The following is a 20,524-nucleotide window of genomic DNA, read 5'->3' on the forward strand; positions in this document are numbered from 1 at the left end:
TTCTGCCCCACTGGTCTGCACCTTCACCTACTTCATGAGCATTTTCCTATCAAAACAGTGTTAACAACTTACAAGATGGAAAATAATTCTGTTCAAACGAGACAGTATCAAAAGTTCAATGTGGAACATTAGTCCATCTTTCCTTCCACTCAAGCGTTCACCTATGAACTATGGCAGCATTTACAACCATTTACTTCAACAACTTCCAATCTTCCACCATGTCATAACCATGACTCGCTCTCAAGGCGCCAACCAGACATTGCTCCCAGGGATATTCATACAATTGAAAATACTGCACAGTTTAGGTGCCTGAATTAACATCTACTGTTCATGCAGACTCCTGCGTAAGAGGATTCGGGGCACAAACATAACTGGTTGTCTAAATCATAATTTGATTGAGTTCCTCTTGCTGTCCACTGAGACAGCCTAGCTAACTAACATCCATGCATTGGTTAAGTGTTTACAACAACACAGTACATATTTTTCCCTCTCCCTACTTATGAACTAGCCACTTCACAGTTTCTGCATGGCTAGTCTTCCAGACTGTTATTTCCCACAATTAATCATCATCCCTAAAATCTTCTAGTACCAAGACAAAGAACTTCAAGAGCCTTCGTAACAACATATCGCACAATAGGGACTGAAAACTCTGCCACTGTCCTAATGTTTGAAACTTCCATCAGATCTCGACTTCCGTCAAACATTTCCAAATACAGATAATTCTGCAAGAAGAGTTTCTGCCCCAAATACTTTAAGTCTGATTTAAGTATCACAATACGAGGCCATCTGTGTTACTAATTTTTGTCATTACCACTGGTTTTTTGGATTCATATGTTTCAGGAAGTTCAAGCCACTACCACACAGTTGCAATGTAGTTTTTGTTCTTAACGGCATAATGAAAGAAGCCCAAGTTTAAGCTAGAAGTATCTCACCACACTGAACTACATTAAATTCACCTGCCTTATAGACAATGCCTTGCTAGTACCAAAAGTCTTGAATTTAATATGCTAATTTCAGTGGGACTTCAATAATACGTCAGTTACCATGACTATAAAACATTTTCCAATATAATGATGCTGCTGAACTCAAACAGCAAGCAGAGAGGAGATAAAAAGCATATAACATGGTAAGCAAGGCATCAACCTGCGGTGCAATTTATTTTTTAAACAAGATTTAAAACAGTGACTAATCTGATCGCCCTGAGAGGGGGAACATCACATGAATCTTGGCCTGAGGAACAAGTCTAACCAAGAAAGAATGACTCATTATGCAGGCAATGTGATGAGAACCAAATGCTAGATTATCCAACTTCAGTAACTACAGGAAGAGGAAAAAACATTCACTTCTTCACTCCTCAGCACTGAGTACAGATAACACAGGCACCATAGTGCAGAAAACCAAGCAAGAAGCTGAGCACAGTCTTCAAATCCAATCAAAACCACGGGGTTCAGAAGTTAGTGTAGCTGTGTGCATCTGAAACACGTCACTGGCATAAGCAGCTCAGATATTGAAGAAACATCTAAGCCAAAAACACAATATTCCCCTGTAATTTCTATAAATGCTCATATGATTAAAATCCATATTTACAGGGAAATGTGTAACTTTCCATGAAACGTCTGCAATCCAGCTGTTGGTTTTTTATGCGAAGTATAAAGCAGGGTATTAAAAATGGAAAGTGACCTACTTTCCTCTTCTAAACTATGCAACATGTTAATATAATGAAAATCAATCAATGTTAGTTTTCTTTTATTCTCCTCATTTCAGTTGACAAGTCAGTCATATCAGCTGCAGAAAAGAGGGTGAGCAAGACATATTACCTGTACAGCATTCTGGAAATATTAAGCATTTTGCATACTTACTACCAATGACAAAGCAGAGTTCATTTACATATGCACGAGTATGGGAATTTAAAAACATGAACAAGAGGGACAACTGGTAACTGCTCTGAAATACATTCGCAAAGTTTTATTTTTATAAGCTTGTTCAGTTCCACAAGCCTGTCTAACACAGCACAAACCTGCTTTGACTTTGCTCCAGTAGCAGAGGTCCAGCTGTAGTGAGAGCTGCACCGACATAGAAGACATCCTCTTTCTTGAAATGCTTAAGCCTACACAAACATTCATACATCATAAGGGAGGATTAAGCTTTAGAAAGGGAAGGGCAGGTGAAGGATATTTGACAGGATGGAGGTATAAAGGCACAGCATGATGAAGCATAATGCAATACAAAAAATATATAGAAATGTGATGCTGAGCTTAATTAAGAAGTCTTACACTGAAATTTTTTTCCGCATCAAACCAGGTCTTGGGGCTGACACAGCCAGTTAGTGACGATGGTTTGTTTTAATGACACACAGGCAGAGCAAGCACTGCAACCAAGCTTATCCGTCAGCCCAATTACCAATAAGGACAACATAGCCAAGTAAAACTCACAGCTTTGAATCCTCAGTTAGGTGTTGCAACTATTCAGTCACCAAAAGCACAGAATACACAAAACCTTGGTCAACCCTGTCCTCAGCAGTTTACAGAACACATCCAGCAGGCAAACAGTAATGACATACCCACACACATGAACTTATATTTCATTTTTCAGAGTCCAACAGAAGTGATATAATGCACATCATGTTTTTCTTGCAGATACAGCATGTACTAGTTTTATCAAAAATTTAAAAATAAAAAGCAAGAAATTATTTCATATTCAGAGGGTCAAATGAAGCTATGGTATCATATGCAGCCAATGTCAGTAAGTATCTATAGGCCAAGATATACCTGTGCAACATCTGCTTGTCTTCAAATACTTTTCTGAAACCCCTGCGCAAATTCATGGCTTACAAAAGAAGCACAGACTGGAGGCAGGAATGCTTCTGATAATCATATGTAAAATGAAGTTGATTTCTGGATTACATCACACAGTTGCACTGACTAAGAAAGTTCCTCACTGACATTTACAATAAGCAGCTGCAAAACTCAAAGCATGTAAATAGACATGCTTACCCAAAGACTATTTGTTGGATAAAAAGATGCCCATCTTTACCTTTTAGGGTAGAACACAAGTTGCGGTAAATGCACACAAATCCACGTACATGCTATAGTCACTATTTTTAATGCTGGAGGATGGGGATGAATACACCAGACATTTGACTACCAAAAAAGATCAACACTTCTTTACACCCAAAAATAACAAGCCATTCAGTTTCAATTAACCCCTTACTCATTCCATGTAGTTTCAAAAACGGTCCATTTGTTTTTACAAAGCAATACCACACAGCAGAGCTATTCTGTGCAAGAAGTTTATATTCCCATGCAAGAAGTTAGCTGTTTTGGTTGGAGATCTGGATTCCATCCCAGTTCTGCTGCAGCCTCCCATCTGTGACTGTGCATAATAAGTCAGACAACTAACTTCCATAGTTGGAACTACCTCCCTCTCTAGCACTTCATATTCAAAATGCATCTTCAGATCCCTCAGATGAAAGATCACACTGGAATATTGCATTACAGTATTTGCTAATGCAACTGCACAATATGTTGCAGAAACTGTATTTGAGGGCTAGCTATAAAGAGGCCAGCAAAGCCGACCTAGCCTGACCAACATGCCTTACACCAAGGTCTCTCTTGTGCAGCAAATAAAGACCAACATCCTCTTGGTCTGGGAAGCCTCTTGTCTACTTATGTAATAGCACAAGTTGGGAGGAAATAGAACACAAATCAGGATTTACCAACACAGAGCAGGAGAAGACAAAGCATCTGGTCCCTTCAACAAGAAGTTAAAGCAGATAAACAGTTCCCAGTAACCAGGACAGGAAATATGTTATTGTTAGCAGTGTATACTTTCAGCACTATTGTCATATACATAAAGAGAGAGAAAAAATGGCTCCCAAAGGCTTTATTGTGGAAAAAACACCAATTCAGGCATGAAAAAGGTACGGTAACAGCTGCAATGCAAGCTGGCAAAAAAAAAAAAATCTTAACAGAAATTACTTTGATAAGAAAGACACTCTTAATGGAAAGCTGTGCCTGAGGTACACTGTACCAAAATAGAGGGACAGAGGAACTCTCAGTGGTAAGAAGGTAGGCACACAGAACAGAAGCACAGAGTAACAGAAAGAAGCCCAAGAACAGTTTCCACTGAGGCGTAAGTTCATCTCTACATACTCCAAAACCATTACATCCCAAATAACCATGCCCTATAACCACCACCCTGCTGCAAACCATGGATTTGTGAGTTCTGAAGAAAGACACTACCTTCCCAGGAGACGAACCATTTGTGAAAATGAATGTTAAAAATCTTCAGCACAGAAAAGCATCTGTTCTGACTTTTGCACATCTTTTGAAATATTTGACTAGTGTGGGCTTCTGCAAATGAAACCACTTGTTTTGTATCTCCAGCTATAACTTGTTCTAAAATTAAAGTACTCCCATTGTAAATTCAGAAGTGAAGTGGTGGATGCGCCTGCAAGTGGGAAAAAATTGAAGAGTCCGATTCAACCAAAGAAATTGCCTACAAAGATAAACAAAAATATCACTCTTTAGAACACCTACTTAGGTGAAAACATTTTGGGTCACTGTTATTTGCTTACTTCATGCAAGTTTTTATAGTCAATAATCAGAGGTTCTCTCCTTTGAAAGCCAGATATAACAGAACAGCTTCCTGTAGTACTGTGTTCTTAGCACATATAGGATATTCCTCCAGAATAAAACAAACACCTTTTAAAGCATAAAATGGGTAGGAAAACTCAAAAGCAAGTATTATAACTAATTTTTAATAGTATCTGAACTGCAAGTTAGTGTTTCTTACTTTCTTGAATTCCAACACACAAGAAAGAGGGTTTTTTTTAAGCAGGGAACATTGATTTCCTCACCTATTCCAGTAACACCGCAGCTTCACAGCCACTTGAAGACACCACAAGCCAGCTGACTGCTCGTTGCGCATCTTCCCCTACATCGTGCAACCACACGTTCATGTACTACATAAATCCATTCTGCAGAAAAGATCACGTCAGGCCAGATACAGATGAGAGAAAGGCTGCGAATGTTGCCTCCCTAGACTTGAGTAAAGCCTTTAACAACATTTCCCACAGCATTCTCCTGGAGAAATTGGCTGCTCATGGCTTGGACAGATGTACTCTGTGCTGGCTGAAGAGCTGGCTGGACAGCCAGGCCCAAAGACTGATGGTGAATGGAGCTACATCCAGCTGGCAGCCGGTCACCAGTGGTGTTCCCCAGGGCTCAGTACCAAGGCCAGTCCAGTTTAATACCTTCATCCGTGATTTGGAGGAGGGGATCGAGTGCACCCTCAGAAAGTTTGCAGACAACACCAAGGTGAGCAGGAGTGCTGATCTGCTGGAGGGCAGGAAGGCTCTGCAGAGGCATGTGGACAGGCTGGACTGATAAGCCAAGGCCAATTTTATGAGGTTCAACAAGGCCAAGTGCTGGGTCCTGCTCTTGGGTCACAACAACCCCACGCAACTCTACAGGCTTGCGGATAAGGGGCTGAAAAGCTGCCTGGTGGAAAAGGACCTGGGGGTGCTGGATGACAGCCAGCTGAACATGAGCCACCAGTGTGCCCAGGTGCCCAAGGCGGCCAACAGCATCCTGGCTTGTATCCCAAACGGTGTGGCCAGCAGGACCAAGGAAGTGATCGTGCCCCTGCACTCAGCACTGGTGAGGCCGCACCTCGAATCCTGTGTTCAGGTTTGGGCCCCTCACTGCAAGGGGGACGTGGAGGTGCTGGAGCGTGTCCAGGGAAGGGCAGTGGAGATGGTGAAGGGTCTGGAGCAATCGTCTGATGCAGAGCAGCCGAGGGAACTGGTGGTGTTTAGCCTGGAGAAAAGGAGGCTCGGGACCTTGTTGCTGCCTACAGCAACCTGAAAGGGGGTTGTAGCGAGGTGGGGGTTGGTCTCTTCTCCCAGGTAACAAGTGACAGGATGAGAGGAAATGGTCTCAAGTTGTGCCAGGGGTGTTTAGGTTGCGTATTAGGAAAAAAGCCTTCACTGAAAAGTGGTCAGGCATTGGAACAGCCTGCCCAGGGAAGCAGTTGAGTCACCATTCCTGGAAGTGTTTAAAAAATGTGTAGATGAGGTGCTGAGGGACATGGTTTAGTGGTGAACTTGGCAGTGCTGGGTTAACGGTTTGACTTGATGACCTTAAAGGTCTTTCCCAATTTAAATAATTCTATGATTCTATAAATGTGTCCTATTAACACAAATCTCTCCAGCTATATTCAAATCCAGCTATAGAGGAGACATTAGAATCACTGCATTACCAAACAAACTCATTATAGTTCCTACTGTAAAACCACATATCCCCTCCTAAATGGCACATTTATTCACTCTGACACACATGCAAGCTGAAGGTAAGCAGATCTATCAGACTTTATTAAAATACTGACTTGAGATTATTCACAACAGCTCTTTCCTCTTCAAGCTAGAGGAAAACAGATGGCAACGTAACAAGAGCTAGATAATTTTTAAAAGTCTAAAGCATGACACTTATACAGGATGTCTTCCATCCATGTACCTCCAAATGGGATAGTTAAAAAAAAATAAATAATTATGCCAAATGTTATTTTGCTAGTAGAGCATATAACAGCTTGATAGCATAATTAGCATCTTAAAAACAAGGGCAGAACAAAGAATACATGAAATTGTGCAGGAAAACTGCAAGTTGCAATGAACCCTGGATCACAAAGCTGTTGCTGTAATTCCCTACAAAAATACTGTGATCATAGTTTATCTCCTCTTTCATACACGTATAAAGCCTGACATCATCACAACAGTGCAATTTCAGGCGTGGAGAATAGGGTTGTATTGTTTTTAATATTCATTAGCAACTTCAATCAAGATTCACAGGGGTGGAAAATAGCAAGAAAAATATTTCAGTTTGTACTAATTACCCCTGTGAACATAATGATGGGATTTTATTTGTGTCAGTCTGGCATCAACTGCAGCCCATCAACTACATTTCACGCACATTCCATACACTTAAGAGTAGAATTTAAGAAACGACATCACTACATTTTTAATATTGGTTGAGGGAGACCACATATTATTGAGCTACCACTTGTTGAAAGAACCGCTTAAAAGTTTCCAAAAACTCCTAGCAAAACAGCAGTATTTTTGGACTGACGGCAATGAATATTTAATAGATTGTTCCTTCTACATGACCAATTTAAAGCAGAAAGAAAAAGTTTTGGACAGAAATGAAAGCTATACTTCTCATCACCTACTTTATACAAACACAAAGTTTAGGGTAAATGAAGAGTTTATCTTTTTTTCTGATAGGCTTAGAGTTGAAATGCAGCATGCAGTAGACCCTTGAACTACCAGTCCAGGTTTCAGGATCTACTAATGTCTACTAAACTCATATTTTGAGTACTAAAGAAAAATGATACACTTCATTCTTCCGAGCAGACTCTTTCCTGGGAGTGACTAGTTTGGTATATACTGAAGAACTTATGATGTGAATCTTTTTTTCCAGGCAAAAAAAAATTATTTCTTTTTAAAAAACAACTAAGTAGTCTCTCATTCCAAACCCCACTGAAGATCCGCAGAGAAATACCACACTGTATTCTCCTACTCTGTTAACATGACAGGTACAAGCCTCCACCACCTATTCTATCAACTTTTCTAAATAGCTAGAAATTAAATAACCAAAGTAGTTAGACACCAGTTTTACAGCGACAGCAAAATTAATCCAAAAGACAACTTAAGTTATACATGTGTTTATTCATCCTCCCCCAAAACAAACAAAAAACACACATACACAAAAACCACCCAACCAAAACCCAAACCACACACACTAAGTTGTGCCAGATGGCTAGCACATTTAGAAACAAAGATGGTCCTAAACTCATCTCTGGATAAACTCAGCCATATCATTGACATTGTAACCCAAGCTATGGTCCCTGTAATGTTTAATTGCAGTAATTTGTAGCCAATGTGCCTCAACACTGCAGAGTTTGTGGTCAGTAAAGTATACACGCACACTGAAATACTGTTCTCCACAACATACAGCAAATATATAATACAGGTAATGATGATGTTATGTGTATTTTACTATTACATGCTATATATATTGCAACAATTATGTAATTTTAATACATTATATGTATTTTATATTGTATACGTGTATGTTATATAGAGATATATGAAAACCCTACACAACTTTCAAGCAAGCTTTAAATCTGAAACTCTGTTCAGCTGACATTTTAAAAACTTTCATTTCATTTCTGACTGTAATTATTCTGTTGTTTTTTGATACAGCTTTATCCGAGTTTATCTGAAGGTTTTTTCTTCTACAAGCACAATCCAATATCATATGATGCTAATCTTTTAACTAGATCACAAATCCATCTGAAGTGTCTGGAATACTGAAATTGTTTGGAGTATTAAAAACCCAAGCAGTGAAGAGAACAATTACAGAAAAAGATGTTTCCTTCCACGCCATTTTGTCTTTCTGACTTCCATTATAAGAGTAGAAGACGACTGAATTTTGCAACTTGACCGTCACATCATTCAACATATTTGTGATCTCAAGCAAGACAGTAAAGTCTCAGACGTGCTTATGTTCTCTCTAGCTGTGACTGTATGAATCAACTTCCTCTATTTATGGAAAGTGGGTATTAAATTAACTCTTGCCTTGGCATTTATCATCTACAGGCTTCATTCTCAAATTCATAGGATATCCCCTGTCCAGCACAGTCTGCCATTCCAACTAAGTTGTGTAACTCCTGCTGGCACAGCTATCCAAAGTTGCCGCATGTCCACACTGCAGAGGGGGAAAAAAAAAAAAAACAAAAAGAAACCCAAAAAACCCCACTCCACACAAGCCCAGAAACTGTAATTTTCTTGCAAAATATAAAACTCAAGTAAGTAGTGTTGAGCCTGGCATTCCCCATTATCAGACCCACACCCAACATGTTTAAATGGTACTTCTTCCATTAGTTTGCTGCCTTTTGTAAAGGCAAAGTAGATGTAAACACATATAGCCAAAATTTCTTGTGTATATTAGAAGCTGTACTTTTAATTGTAAGCACAGACTCTGCCTTGTTTTCCTCAGGAATCACTGGCAATAAATGCCATCAACCAAGCTTACATTCAAAAGGAAAGAGATGGGGCACACATCCAGTTAGTAACTGCAAAATAACCACCTAAAATAAATCTGCTAAGGTATTCAATTACATCTCTGAGCTTTAACCAGTTACAGTGTACCTGCAGGAACAAGGACATGCTTTTAACAACAAACCTCCTTCCTCATCCCTTCACTTCCCTGACAGGTCTCCGTTAAAAATGCTTTATGACAATCACCCATATCATGTGGATTATCTAAAACAAAATTCTCTCACTTGTTATCATTAAGAGGTGCAAATTACCAACAGCTCACACCCAGCGGAAGACATCTACTGAATAGATAGTACAGCTATGTGGTCTTCCCAGCAGGGAGGAAAAAGCCACTTAACCAGATAAGCATGTCCTTTCAACTTCCCTCCACTTCCATGTCCTTGCTGTACTCTTCAGCTCAAAAAGAGCACCTAATCTAACCTAGATAGTGCCAGAATCAACACTGCATTTAAGTAAAAGAGCTCACACAAAACCTCAGTACTAACAGTAAAGCCACGCTATAAAGGAACATTCAGTAACTTACTGTACCCTTCTCAGGAGCACTCACTGCTTCTCGGTTTAGGGAGATCCCCTACCACTTTCTTTACCTGACAGTTGTGAAAACCTTCCCTCCTCCCCACCCCGCAACTGATGTCTCCTTACATCTTTGCTTAAATCCCTGTCATCTCCCTGCTCTAACACAAGCAAGATACCCTTAAACATACCAGGAATGCTTGCTGTCCTGCAGCGAGGACTCACACAGTGCAGACTTTATGTGCCTCATAAGTGAAAAAAAAAAAAAACCTCAGCAATTTGATTATGCAGAACAAGCTTCAGATACACTCAATAGTATTCTCTAGTACTTCCTAAAAGTGAATCTTCCATGATATGCAATCAAACTACAATTCAAAATATTTTGCATGAGTTATCATTCACCTTTCTGAAAAGAAGATTAACACTGATAACCTCTTCTAGCTCTTTTAACCAGAGAATTAAAGAGGAGGATTGAAGCACCACATGTCTATCTATAAAACACTGGTCATTATTCTCCCTTTTGTGGAAGCAGCAACTCCTGCTGTTATGAAATACACCATCTTTCAAACCAATGCAAACAGAACTCCTTCGTCTTGAGTCCAGGTCTGCAGGGAGAACCACTGGTTGAGCTCAGAAAGTAATTCTTACACAACCTTTCTGTCTGCTGCAAAAACTCCTTCAATATTCAATACAGCTCCCACAGAAATGGCACAGAAAAGTCTCAAAGTCCTTCTTGGAAAGCGGGGGGGGGGGGGGGGGGGGGCGGGGAGGGGCGGGAGAAAAGAGACAGGAAATAACATTATACTAATAGTTCTCTGCTGCTAATCAACAGAATAGTGCTGACATGATATAAGGGCAGGCTTGCCACAGACTGGAGAGAAGTAAGAACGTGCACCAGAAACTTAACAAAAATCGGACATGGTTTCCAAACCACAGAAAAAGGGAAGAAGAATAAATCACTAAAAAATGTCATAGAATGAAAGTGAGATATTGGCCAAAATACATGGATGAATAAAGGGACAAAACACAGCTGCAAAAGGTTAAAGAGGCTTCAAGAGAATTTACTTCCTTTCCATCCCAGCAGTCCAACTAGCAATCAGCTACATACTGTAGCAAGAGCTACCTAATACCTAGTGCCTCCCACACACTCCTTATCCACGAAGAGCTGTGGAAATATGTGCCTTCCAACGTAAGTCACAGTGACTTCAAGAATCACGAGGGGTTGGCTCCCCTAGAATACAGGATGCATTTTATTGCCGCAGTTAGTGTTACAAAACATGCAGCACTATTTTCTGTTATTGCATCTGCACTTCCTCTTTTCACCCTTTAGGATTCCCACCATGGCTACCCCAAGATCAGGAACTGTGTAAGATTTTATGAGATAAAGGCTAGCTCAGATAAGATCTTACCAAAACATCAGTGGTGCCAGGGAGAGCCCTGAGCACAACCTCTCGCCTGTGCCCCAGGGGTCTGAAGGCCTCAAGGCCAGCTGTGAGAAGGTGCAGCTGTGTAAGCTCAGATCGGGCTGCTGGGATGAGAGTTGTGCTACAAAAGCACTGGAGGAAAACTCACTGGGCTCCTTTCTCCAATTCGGAGCTGCATCCCAGCTCAGCCACCTGCCCTTAGACCTTGCCAGAGCTACGTAGCAGGTTTGCCTTTACCTATCCTGACCCTGAACTGGTGACTTAATTTCCTGGTGTTACCTTGGACATACCCATCACTACAGACTTGTCTGGTGGTCACCAGGATCTTGGTTGACCCTGGTTAACATCATGGACCTGCTCTACTCTTGTTGGCTACCATAGGACTCCCTGCTTTGTTGGTGAGATCATCACCCTGCCTGCTTTTTTGTCACACTCAGCTTCCAGCTTGCCTTTCTTTACCAACTAATCCACTTTGTTCTTCACAACAAGTGGGACAGGATGGCCTCATGGCTTAACAGAGCCACAGTAAATTCATCTTTTGCTCAGGCAGTTCTACTCCAAGTATTAGTAAAACACCTCCCTACACCAGCAGGGCACTAGGAGTTCTGTTACAAAAGTCACAAGGACCACTGGAGTATTTAAGTAATCACTGCTATCCAGAACAGAGCTACACTTGCCAAGGCTAAGCAAAACATTGTATTTGAAACATAAGTGACTAGCAGCTCTTCAGAAAGGCAAGCAGCTAGAATACAAAATGGGATTTATTATTAAGGCTATAGCAGACTTCTCTACATTGTTTGGACTCCAAGCAACTAGAACAGAAGTTATTGCACAAAACAATGCTCCACACCAGGACTGGAACCTTTACATGGCATTGCATTGATAGAAATTCCATTACTGCCAGCTTACACAAAGGCAAAACCTGGTGTTAAATGCTGCAGAAGAACAGGAAGAGCCTGAACAAGCTCTGCTGGGGAGGGGCAGGGGGAAGAGGGGTACACAGGGGAGAAGAAAAGGGAAAGCAACAATTTAGTACCAGTTTCTTAATAATAGCTTCCTCCTTAGTCTCTATTCTCCATATCTAAATAGTCACTAAAACTGTTTTCTGCTGAACTCTTTCTACTCCCCTTAGTGTTGCAGCTAAAACAGCTTACATCAACTCAGGAGAAGTCTGCTTGTCTTGCAGATGTCCAAATATTAAAATCAAGCATTAGGCAGACCTTGGCTTTAGAATAGGAACTTAAACATTTAAAATAAAGTCCCTAAAAATCCCAGAAAATAGGTCTTCTCTGGTCCTGTAAGAGCTGTTTGCTCTGGTATTGCATTTCGTTTCCCCAGTGCAGGATATGCCAGCCAGAACTTTCACTGCAAGAGCCCTACCATGTCCAGGAGGACACAGAAGGCATTTGACTCAAAGTGCAGATTGACAAGAACAGGATCTTGAAAGGAAGGAAGCAAGACTTGGCTACACAAAGAAACAGAATCCTACTTGTTCTCCTCTGTCCCTTCACCGAGCAGGGCTCTTTCACCACCCTGGGCACTGCTTAACCAAAGTTAATTCCATCTCTACATACAGCTGGGAGAGCTGTCTGCGAGGCACCTGCTCCGCATGTCTCAGCAGGGGGAAAGCACATTGTGAATGAAGTAAGAATGAAGAAAGAAGTCTGCCATAGTGGAATAACAGTGCCCAATGTGCTATTCAGATCTGAGATCCTTGCCATTTCTACAAAATTGCCTTCCAGAAAAATCCAGGATTAGACTCGAATTGGCACCATGGTAGATATCCTTTTCCCACTCCTTCCCCCACTTAAGTCAGCTCTGCCTCAGAAAAGGCTGGAAGATAACTCTAAGAATTCCATCATATGATAAGGATTGCAGTGAAAGAGCTCATCAACAGTGCTAGAGCAGGTTTTGAACTGAACGTATGTGCAAGAAGCCATGGATTCCACTACAGGGACAAAACACAGAACAACTGTTCATTACACAAGTACCGCCCATCCCATGGATTGAAAGCAGCACGGTGTTTTCCTTCTATAAGTATATATTCCTGTAGTGTCACAAATTTTATAAATCTTGTGTCCACAAAGGGATTAGATCAAGGTTACAATGGACAATCCTCATGATGGTAACCTTCAATTTCAACTGTTTGACTCTGGAAGCTCACCAGTGCTTAGCAGATGCAGGGGTAGACAGTGCAAGCTTTCTAGATACTCATTCCAGCTGCTAGGAAAGTGAGCAAAGACTTACGTCTGATACCATCACATCACAGTGAGACAGTACCCAGGCTGTCCTACAGGCAGAACAGCAGCTATGCGTTTCAGTGACTTTCCTAAATCACAGAATGGTTTGGGTTGGAAGCAACCTTCAAAATCACCTAGTTCCAACCCCCCTGCCATGGGCAGGGACACCTTCCACTAGACCAGGTTGCTCAAAGCCCCATCCAGCCTGGCCTTAACACTGCCAGGGATGGGGCATCCGCAGCTTCTCTGGGCAGCCTGTTCTAGTGTCTCACCAACCTCACAGTAAAGAATTTCAACATCTAATCTAAACCTACCCTCTTTCAGTTTAAAGCCATTACTCCCTGTCCTAACATTACATCAGACTGTCTTTCAAACAATTAGTATAAAACCTCATTTATCATTACCCTTAATTAGACAATTAATGAACTGGAAAAATTACACCTGAGACTATAAAATGAATTAAGTGGGCCAGGTCAAACTTACTGTCTAGAGTCTTGAAGGTTTGGAGCTGAACCATCCAATCCGGATTATTACAAGAGTACTAATCAACAGCAACATGATTACATTGTCTATGGCTAAGCCGTAACTGCTGATATAATCCTGGAGACTGGGCATAACTAAAGACCTTCTATAGGCACCACTAATATCACAGAAGACAGCAGCATCCTCTTGAGTTACTTTTAATTTACAAAAGCCTCAACCTCCTTCCCTTTCTCCCCCAAAAGCTCTCAACTGCAGCCTTACAACAGGTTTCACAGTACTCCCCATCAACAGCCAACTATGTGCGCCATTCCTCAAAGAAACTTAATCATACTCTTGATAATAAGCTATTTTGGTACAACAATTTTACTTTAATGCTTTTTAAAAAAACACAACACAAACCCTGATTATAAAGCAAATCCATTGGCTCAAAATGATGTTTTGAAGCTTTATATTGTCATCACCTTCATCCTGCGCTAGCCTGTTTTAGTGTAAATCTCATGTTTTCCAAAGAAAGAACTGCAAAGGGAAAAATAACTAGCATGCACTAGTTATGCTACAGCTCATCCTTCCCACACCCTGCTCCCCCTGCAGCTACGGAGGCTCAGCACTCCAGCACAGCTGGTTTTGAGTGTACCATAGGGGACAGAGAAGCAACAAACACCTTGTCAGGGGCTACTAGCCAACACAAACAAACTGGTTCTCCTCTTAAAGGATGTCTGCAAAAGGTGAGCTGCACAGATCCCACACGTGATTTTCTAAATGTGTTCACTGTAAGACACTCTTTTCCCTGCCATGCCCAGCCTTAGTGACTACACAAATTCTTAAGTTTGGGGGAAAATTATTCAGACTCTAAGACACCAAAAAAAAATAAAAATTGCTGCGTGCATCCATGTTGAAAACAGGGACAAAAAAAAAAAAAAAAATCAAATAAATGCACAACACCTGCACTAGGATCAAAATGCTCCACTGTGCTTTGCTTCTGTCCAAGCCCAACCTGCCCAAGACAAGCATCGCCAATTCTCTCCCCTACAGCCCAATACCATAGAAGATATGTATACTGCAAAATACATTAGCACATTTGTCACGACATTAAAGACCAAATGCTTTACCTAGGATACCACAAAAGCACCAATATATAACCACCACTGCCTCCTCCAAAAGCACAACAGGGACAAATTCCCACCTGTAAAGCATAGCTACAAGGTCCTGCCTTGCAACTGACTCCATACTCTGAAGGGAATGCATGGAAGCTCCTGTCCCCACCTCACATGCTGAGTTCTGGAGAGCAACAAGGGATCAGACCTAGCCCAGTACCCAGCATTTTGTCCAGGCAAGTCACTTCACAAGTAGTGGGGGTTTTTTGGATCACATTCTGAAGTACCTAGTTAACCCCACAAAGGACACGAGGAGTTCTGGTATACCTGCAGCCTGGCACTTTCCATTCCAGAGATCCAATCTGCACTACAAAGTAAGGGCCATATTCAAGAGCATGAAGTACAAGTTACCTGCAGGACTAGATTACCAATTCCCACCACCAGAAGCAAGGCATCAGCACATCAAAGATTTGCAGGTGTTATCAGGAAACTCTAATAATGACAAAATTTCCCTCTAGACTATTACAGAGATTGGTTACTTTTACTGCTGGAGCTGACTTTAAGAGTCATTCAGTTAATATTTTTTTACTTTCAAACCCACAACTTTCTGGAACATTGTCACAGAAGCAGGTGTCAAAACACACTAATTATCAGCCTGTTAGAGCCTCACTTTTACGGAAGTTATTTTGTTGTATTGCAACACCCCAAATTCCCCCAGGCACTTTTTACTCCCTGTCAAAAACTTCTGCCTCATTACTCAAAAACAGACAGTCCAGAGTATTGGTCTGAATAAAAATCAGCTTTCTTTTTTTTCCCCTCTATCTCAGGCGATTTTGCTTAGTAGGCCTAAAAAATAAAAAGCCACAGGGAAGTAAGGAGGAAATAAGTATACCACTTACACTATCTTGAAATCTAGTTCCTTCCAACCCTAACATGCAACACCAATTTCCTGAAGTCCACTGCAGACACCACCCCAGAGAGTACACAGGCTGCCTCTACGCTTCAATATGGCAGGGAAGAGGCATAAACAGTTCCCCCAGCTTTAGTCAGGGGTGGATTTACGACCACTGACCACAACCCTCTTTCTTCTCTGAAGCCCTAATAGCCGAAGCCTATTCTGCAACAACCACCTGGACCTCATGTCTTGAAGTATCACACACTGCCAGTGTGAACACTGATCAAGCAGAATCACACAAGAGCTGCTGGCTGGCAGCATGCAGCAAAATTAACTACATGGAACAACCTACAAACACAGGGTAAGACTAATATTTACAGAAGTAAGAGTGGTGTTGGTCAACTCTTACCTTACATGTGGGGCAAGAGATGCTAACAGTGCACAAATGTGCTTCTTCAGGTATCTTAAAAACTTGACATTTGAATATTATGCAACATCAGTCAAGGTCCCAGACATCAAATATCTACACTACAAAATGCAACTCCAAATTTCCAAAGAGAACAGACGAGAGAACATTTGCAGAAATAGCTGATGGGTTCCTTCTGCTTACCTACTGGGGAATACTTTACACAAAAGTCAGAACTTAACCATTACGTTCGCAGAGGCAAAATGTAACTCCTGATCTCAGGAAGTGAACTAGGCTCATGTCCCAGTGCTGCAGGGAAACATGGTCTGAAGGAGGTGCCTAGGACCAGACTGAGTCTAGGCTAGTGAGAATTTGCATAGATCAAGTACCTTACTGACAGAACTGACAGGAGCACAGCTCCTCTCTGACTTGAGCAGAGCAGGTGCAGGTTTTCTAGGACCTTTACTGCCTCCTGAAACAGAGCACAATACAGCCTCAAAGTAACAATTATCACCTATAGAGCAAAATACATTAAATAAAAAAGGTTTTACCCAAATCTCAGCCACACTGAGCAGCACTGTTACCTTTATGTAACTGCACAGGATGCCAGAACCTTAAAACAAAAAAACAAACAAACAAAACAACAACAAAAAAAGTGCTAACTTATACTGCACCCCACCCATGTGATCTGCTGACAGACAGATTTCAGGTAACTGCTGGAGTTTCACAGTTCTGCCACTATTTTTGTATACCTTGTGGGAAACAAGTAGCACTTCCCCTAGTTTCATTATAATACACGGAATAAATATAATGTGCAACTATCCATATGTACAACCCTTTTAATGTAATTAATTATACAGCTTCTGTTAGGGACATCTGAAAAAGTCAGAAGAAGATAAGCAACTGGAATGAGCAGATCTGAAAATCTGTAGGTATGTAGGGGAGTGACAGGTCTCAGTGCTAGCATTTCTTGCTTCTCTCTACTAAATTGCATTAAAAGAGACAGCTAAAAATAAGATAAACTTCTCCAATATTAAGTTCTCCATGAGAGCAAATGCTGCCATTTCAAGAGATATTCCGCAATTCAAAAAAATGGAAGGGGAAACAGCTTGTGCATTTATAAAGGGAAGATGTAATGTTTATAATGCAAGCCTCACCTTAACAGCAGGTGTTTTGTGAAGAAGCCTTTGAACACGTATCATACCGCTACAGATCTTTCATGACTACAGACAACATGTAGAGAGCAAAGCTGCTGTTTCAGAGATCATACTCAGAGCTGGCAAATGACAACAACAGAAGACCCAACCACTGGACTATGCAGAACTTTTCTTTGTTCTGCAAAACTTGGGCCAGCCACTCATACATGCAAGTATTCATAAAAGTACAATTTATTCAGATTCGTTCTTAGAACAAAACACCTTCTTGCAAAAAATAAGAGTAATTCATTAGACCCCTGCATCCCCTCTCTTTTTTAGTGACTATTAGGAGTCTGCAACAATGCAATCCCTACTAGTAAATCTAACTCACACATTTGCTGGTTTGGAGGGGATAGATTGTTTTTAGACACACACAACTGTCACATTGTGTCATACTATCAGAGCTCAAATTTCCAAGGTTGTGTTCACGTGTTCTGTAGCAGTGACCAGCTTTTCAAACCAGAATCTAAAAGCAACTGTAGGATGTCATACCCAGCGTCTCCTGCAAGAGTGAATTAATTTTCCATTACAAACTGGTGATTGTTCTTGGGCAGAGGGAGGAAGGAGAGAAAGACTAAGAAAGGGAGCTTTTATACTATCTACCAGATTTTTCTTCTCTTTCTACCACCCTCCTTCCTACAATTCTACAAGCTGAATGACTGCCAGAAAAATCAACGGAACTATTTTTCATTGAAATACCAAAACAAAATGTCTGAGAAGTTTCGTGATACAGTTCAATTACACCGTTAAACACAAGGAACATATAACCACCTTTAAAAACTCTAATTAGATGCTTTAAAACACACATCTTAGAGGATACCAACAGAAACAGCTTTCAGAACGCCACGCTGTAGTAGTGAATGGAACAGGAAATGAGGAACAAAGAAAGGAATTTCATAGATTCCAGATGTACTCTAACACCAGCTGGGAAATACAAGCAAGAATCAACTAAAGCCTTGTAAAAGGCTACCACTAACTGTTTTCTTCTAGAGTTCTTGAACAAAACTAAGTAGCTGTAAACAATTTTTAAATAGAAATATTTTTAGAAGAAATTGGAAACAGAAGTAAAAATAAACTTCTTCCCCTCTCTCCTATTTTTAAGGAGTTTAAAACCCAGCCATCAGTGCATCTGTTCTTTGGAGCTGCTTTTTTAAATACAAGAACCCTGTATAAGCAGCCATAACAGAAGCACAACTGTAAATAAAGTATTTCAAGTCGTCAGTATTTCTATACTTGGAATATTAAAGCTGAATGAAACTTGAAAGCAAGGAAAAATAAAAACCAGTAAAGTCAATTTATACAACACATACTCTGTGTAACTGGAATTGAATGGGAATTTAAAACTTGTAAATTGCTAAAAAACAAGTTATCAGTCACTAAAAAACTTTGTTCCTACAGCTATAAAAGATATTAACCACTTTAGGTTAAAAGCCCTGGAAACAGGACTCATTCACAAGTTCAAATACCTTTCCACTCCCTGTGTAACCCGATGTTTCCAACATTTTATGTACTCTTTCTGAAACACAAACTCAAGATCTTTCAACACAAACTTCTTTTAAATGGATTTTGAAATCTCCGAGTAAGAAGTGGAGTGACAAATGGGCAAGTATGTTTCCTTCTAAGGTCACCGTAAAAAATTAAAAGAAAGCTTAAGCATGCAACTTACAGATCACAGACCTGCATAAATACAGAATTCCCCCTCCTTCTATCATTGCAGAAACAGGTGTTCTTCCCAGCTTCAGGGCTTTTCATGAATTTGTTGCACAGGGCAGAATTAAGACACTTAATTTCATGTTCATCCACCTACTACCAGCTTATAAAAGTAAAGTACATTAATATTTATACAAATTAAACATTGCATCAAATGCTACCTGTTAAGCCTACCAGAGTAATTTATAAATAAGTGAAACACTCTCCCTCTTACCATCACATTATAGTAATCCATTTTAGTTAATGGCAATGCAGTCACACAGCTACACATCCCAGCAGGTAGGGAACAGTAAGATTCAGCTGTCACATTAATGAATGGATCTTCATTTTGCCTCAGTGCTCCCTGAGAAGTAAAAACAAGCAAACGCAGGAGTCTCTAGTCAGGTAGGAAAAGGATAAGACTACCGAGGTCTGGAAGGAAAACTGAAGAGCAGACCTCTTGATCTCAGAAGTTAGGCAAGTCAGACCAGACTGTAAGTCTTCAATATTTGTGTTCCTTCCTCAACAGACCTCAAAAATACAGATACACTGTATTTTTTTCCCCCTTCAGACAGGAAAGGGGGAAGAAAATCTCAAAGCCCTCAAACTTTTCACTGAACATTTAAAGGTGGTTTACACTTGACAACGCTCCATGAAAAATTTCAAGAAATGAAAAAGAGGGGAAAAAAATCCAATTCTTCATCATTTTGAAGCTTCACATCTCTTTTTGCAAAACTTTCACCCAGAAGGTCTTCTATAGGAGGAAAACAACATGTGAAGTTTCAGGGAAGTTGTTTTCCCTTGGTAGAGGTTAGGATGGGAGAGGAAGGAAGTTAAGATTTGTTTTTATTCCAAAACAAAGCTTTTAGCTGGATCCTAGATTCAGTCACCAGTCCACTATGCTGAAGAAATCAAACAGACACTGCCAAAGTACAGATACTTCATAAGGTTTAAAAAATGTCGCTAAAATCAGAAGGTTGAAAAAGTGATTCAGAATGGGCAAGTCTATGATCATCTTTTCAGTTTAATAAAATATAACCTGTTACTAACTCCAAGCGTATCTCAAGCTTCTCCTTGATTTAACAACAAAACAGGTAAAACTCTGGTACTAGAAGGTTTTAAAACAGAAAGTTAAGACATACTAGTGCATGTTTTAATCATTAATATACGTCTTAGGTGACTTGCTCCCCAGATGCATTAATAGTCCACTGGTACACACAAACATTCATTTAGAATATATTCATGTAGAACATACATGACTGAACATTTGGTGGTCTGAAATCACTATGAGTAACAGAACAGTCTCATATTTACATCTCTCAGAGAAAGACTGCAATCCTCCATCTTTATTCTAGGCTTCTTGCTCTCATAAGGGGAAACTAAGATTTTTTTCTCCCAACCCACCAGTTTGCAGAGTGAGTTACCACAACATAAGAGGTATTAACCATTCCTTAACAACTCCAAGT

At 40.5% G+C, this 20,524-nt stretch overlaps 1 protein-coding gene across 7 annotated transcripts in view; it reads right to left on the minus strand.

Annotated features, from left to right (window-relative positions):
• Positions 1 to 20,524, minus strand: part of RASA3 (RAS p21 protein activator 3) — a 179,712-nt gene that overhangs the window by 106,870 nt on the left and 52,318 nt on the right. The window contains exon 1 of one of the 7 annotated variants that reach the window (XM_056327483.1): positions 19,294 to 19,422. The exons of the other annotated variants lie outside the window; for them this stretch is intronic. The gene's annotated coding sequence lies outside the window, so the exon portion shown is untranslated. Of the gene's footprint in view, positions 1 to 19,293; positions 19,423 to 20,524 lie in introns of those variants that run through there. 7 annotated transcript variants of the gene reach the window in all.

The sequence above is a fragment of the Falco biarmicus genome, chromosome 2, assembly GCF_023638135.1.
Source record: "Falco biarmicus isolate bFalBia1 chromosome 2, bFalBia1.pri, whole genome shotgun sequence".
In the NCBI taxonomy this organism is placed as follows: Eukaryota; Metazoa; Chordata; class Aves; order Falconiformes; family Falconidae; genus Falco; species Falco biarmicus.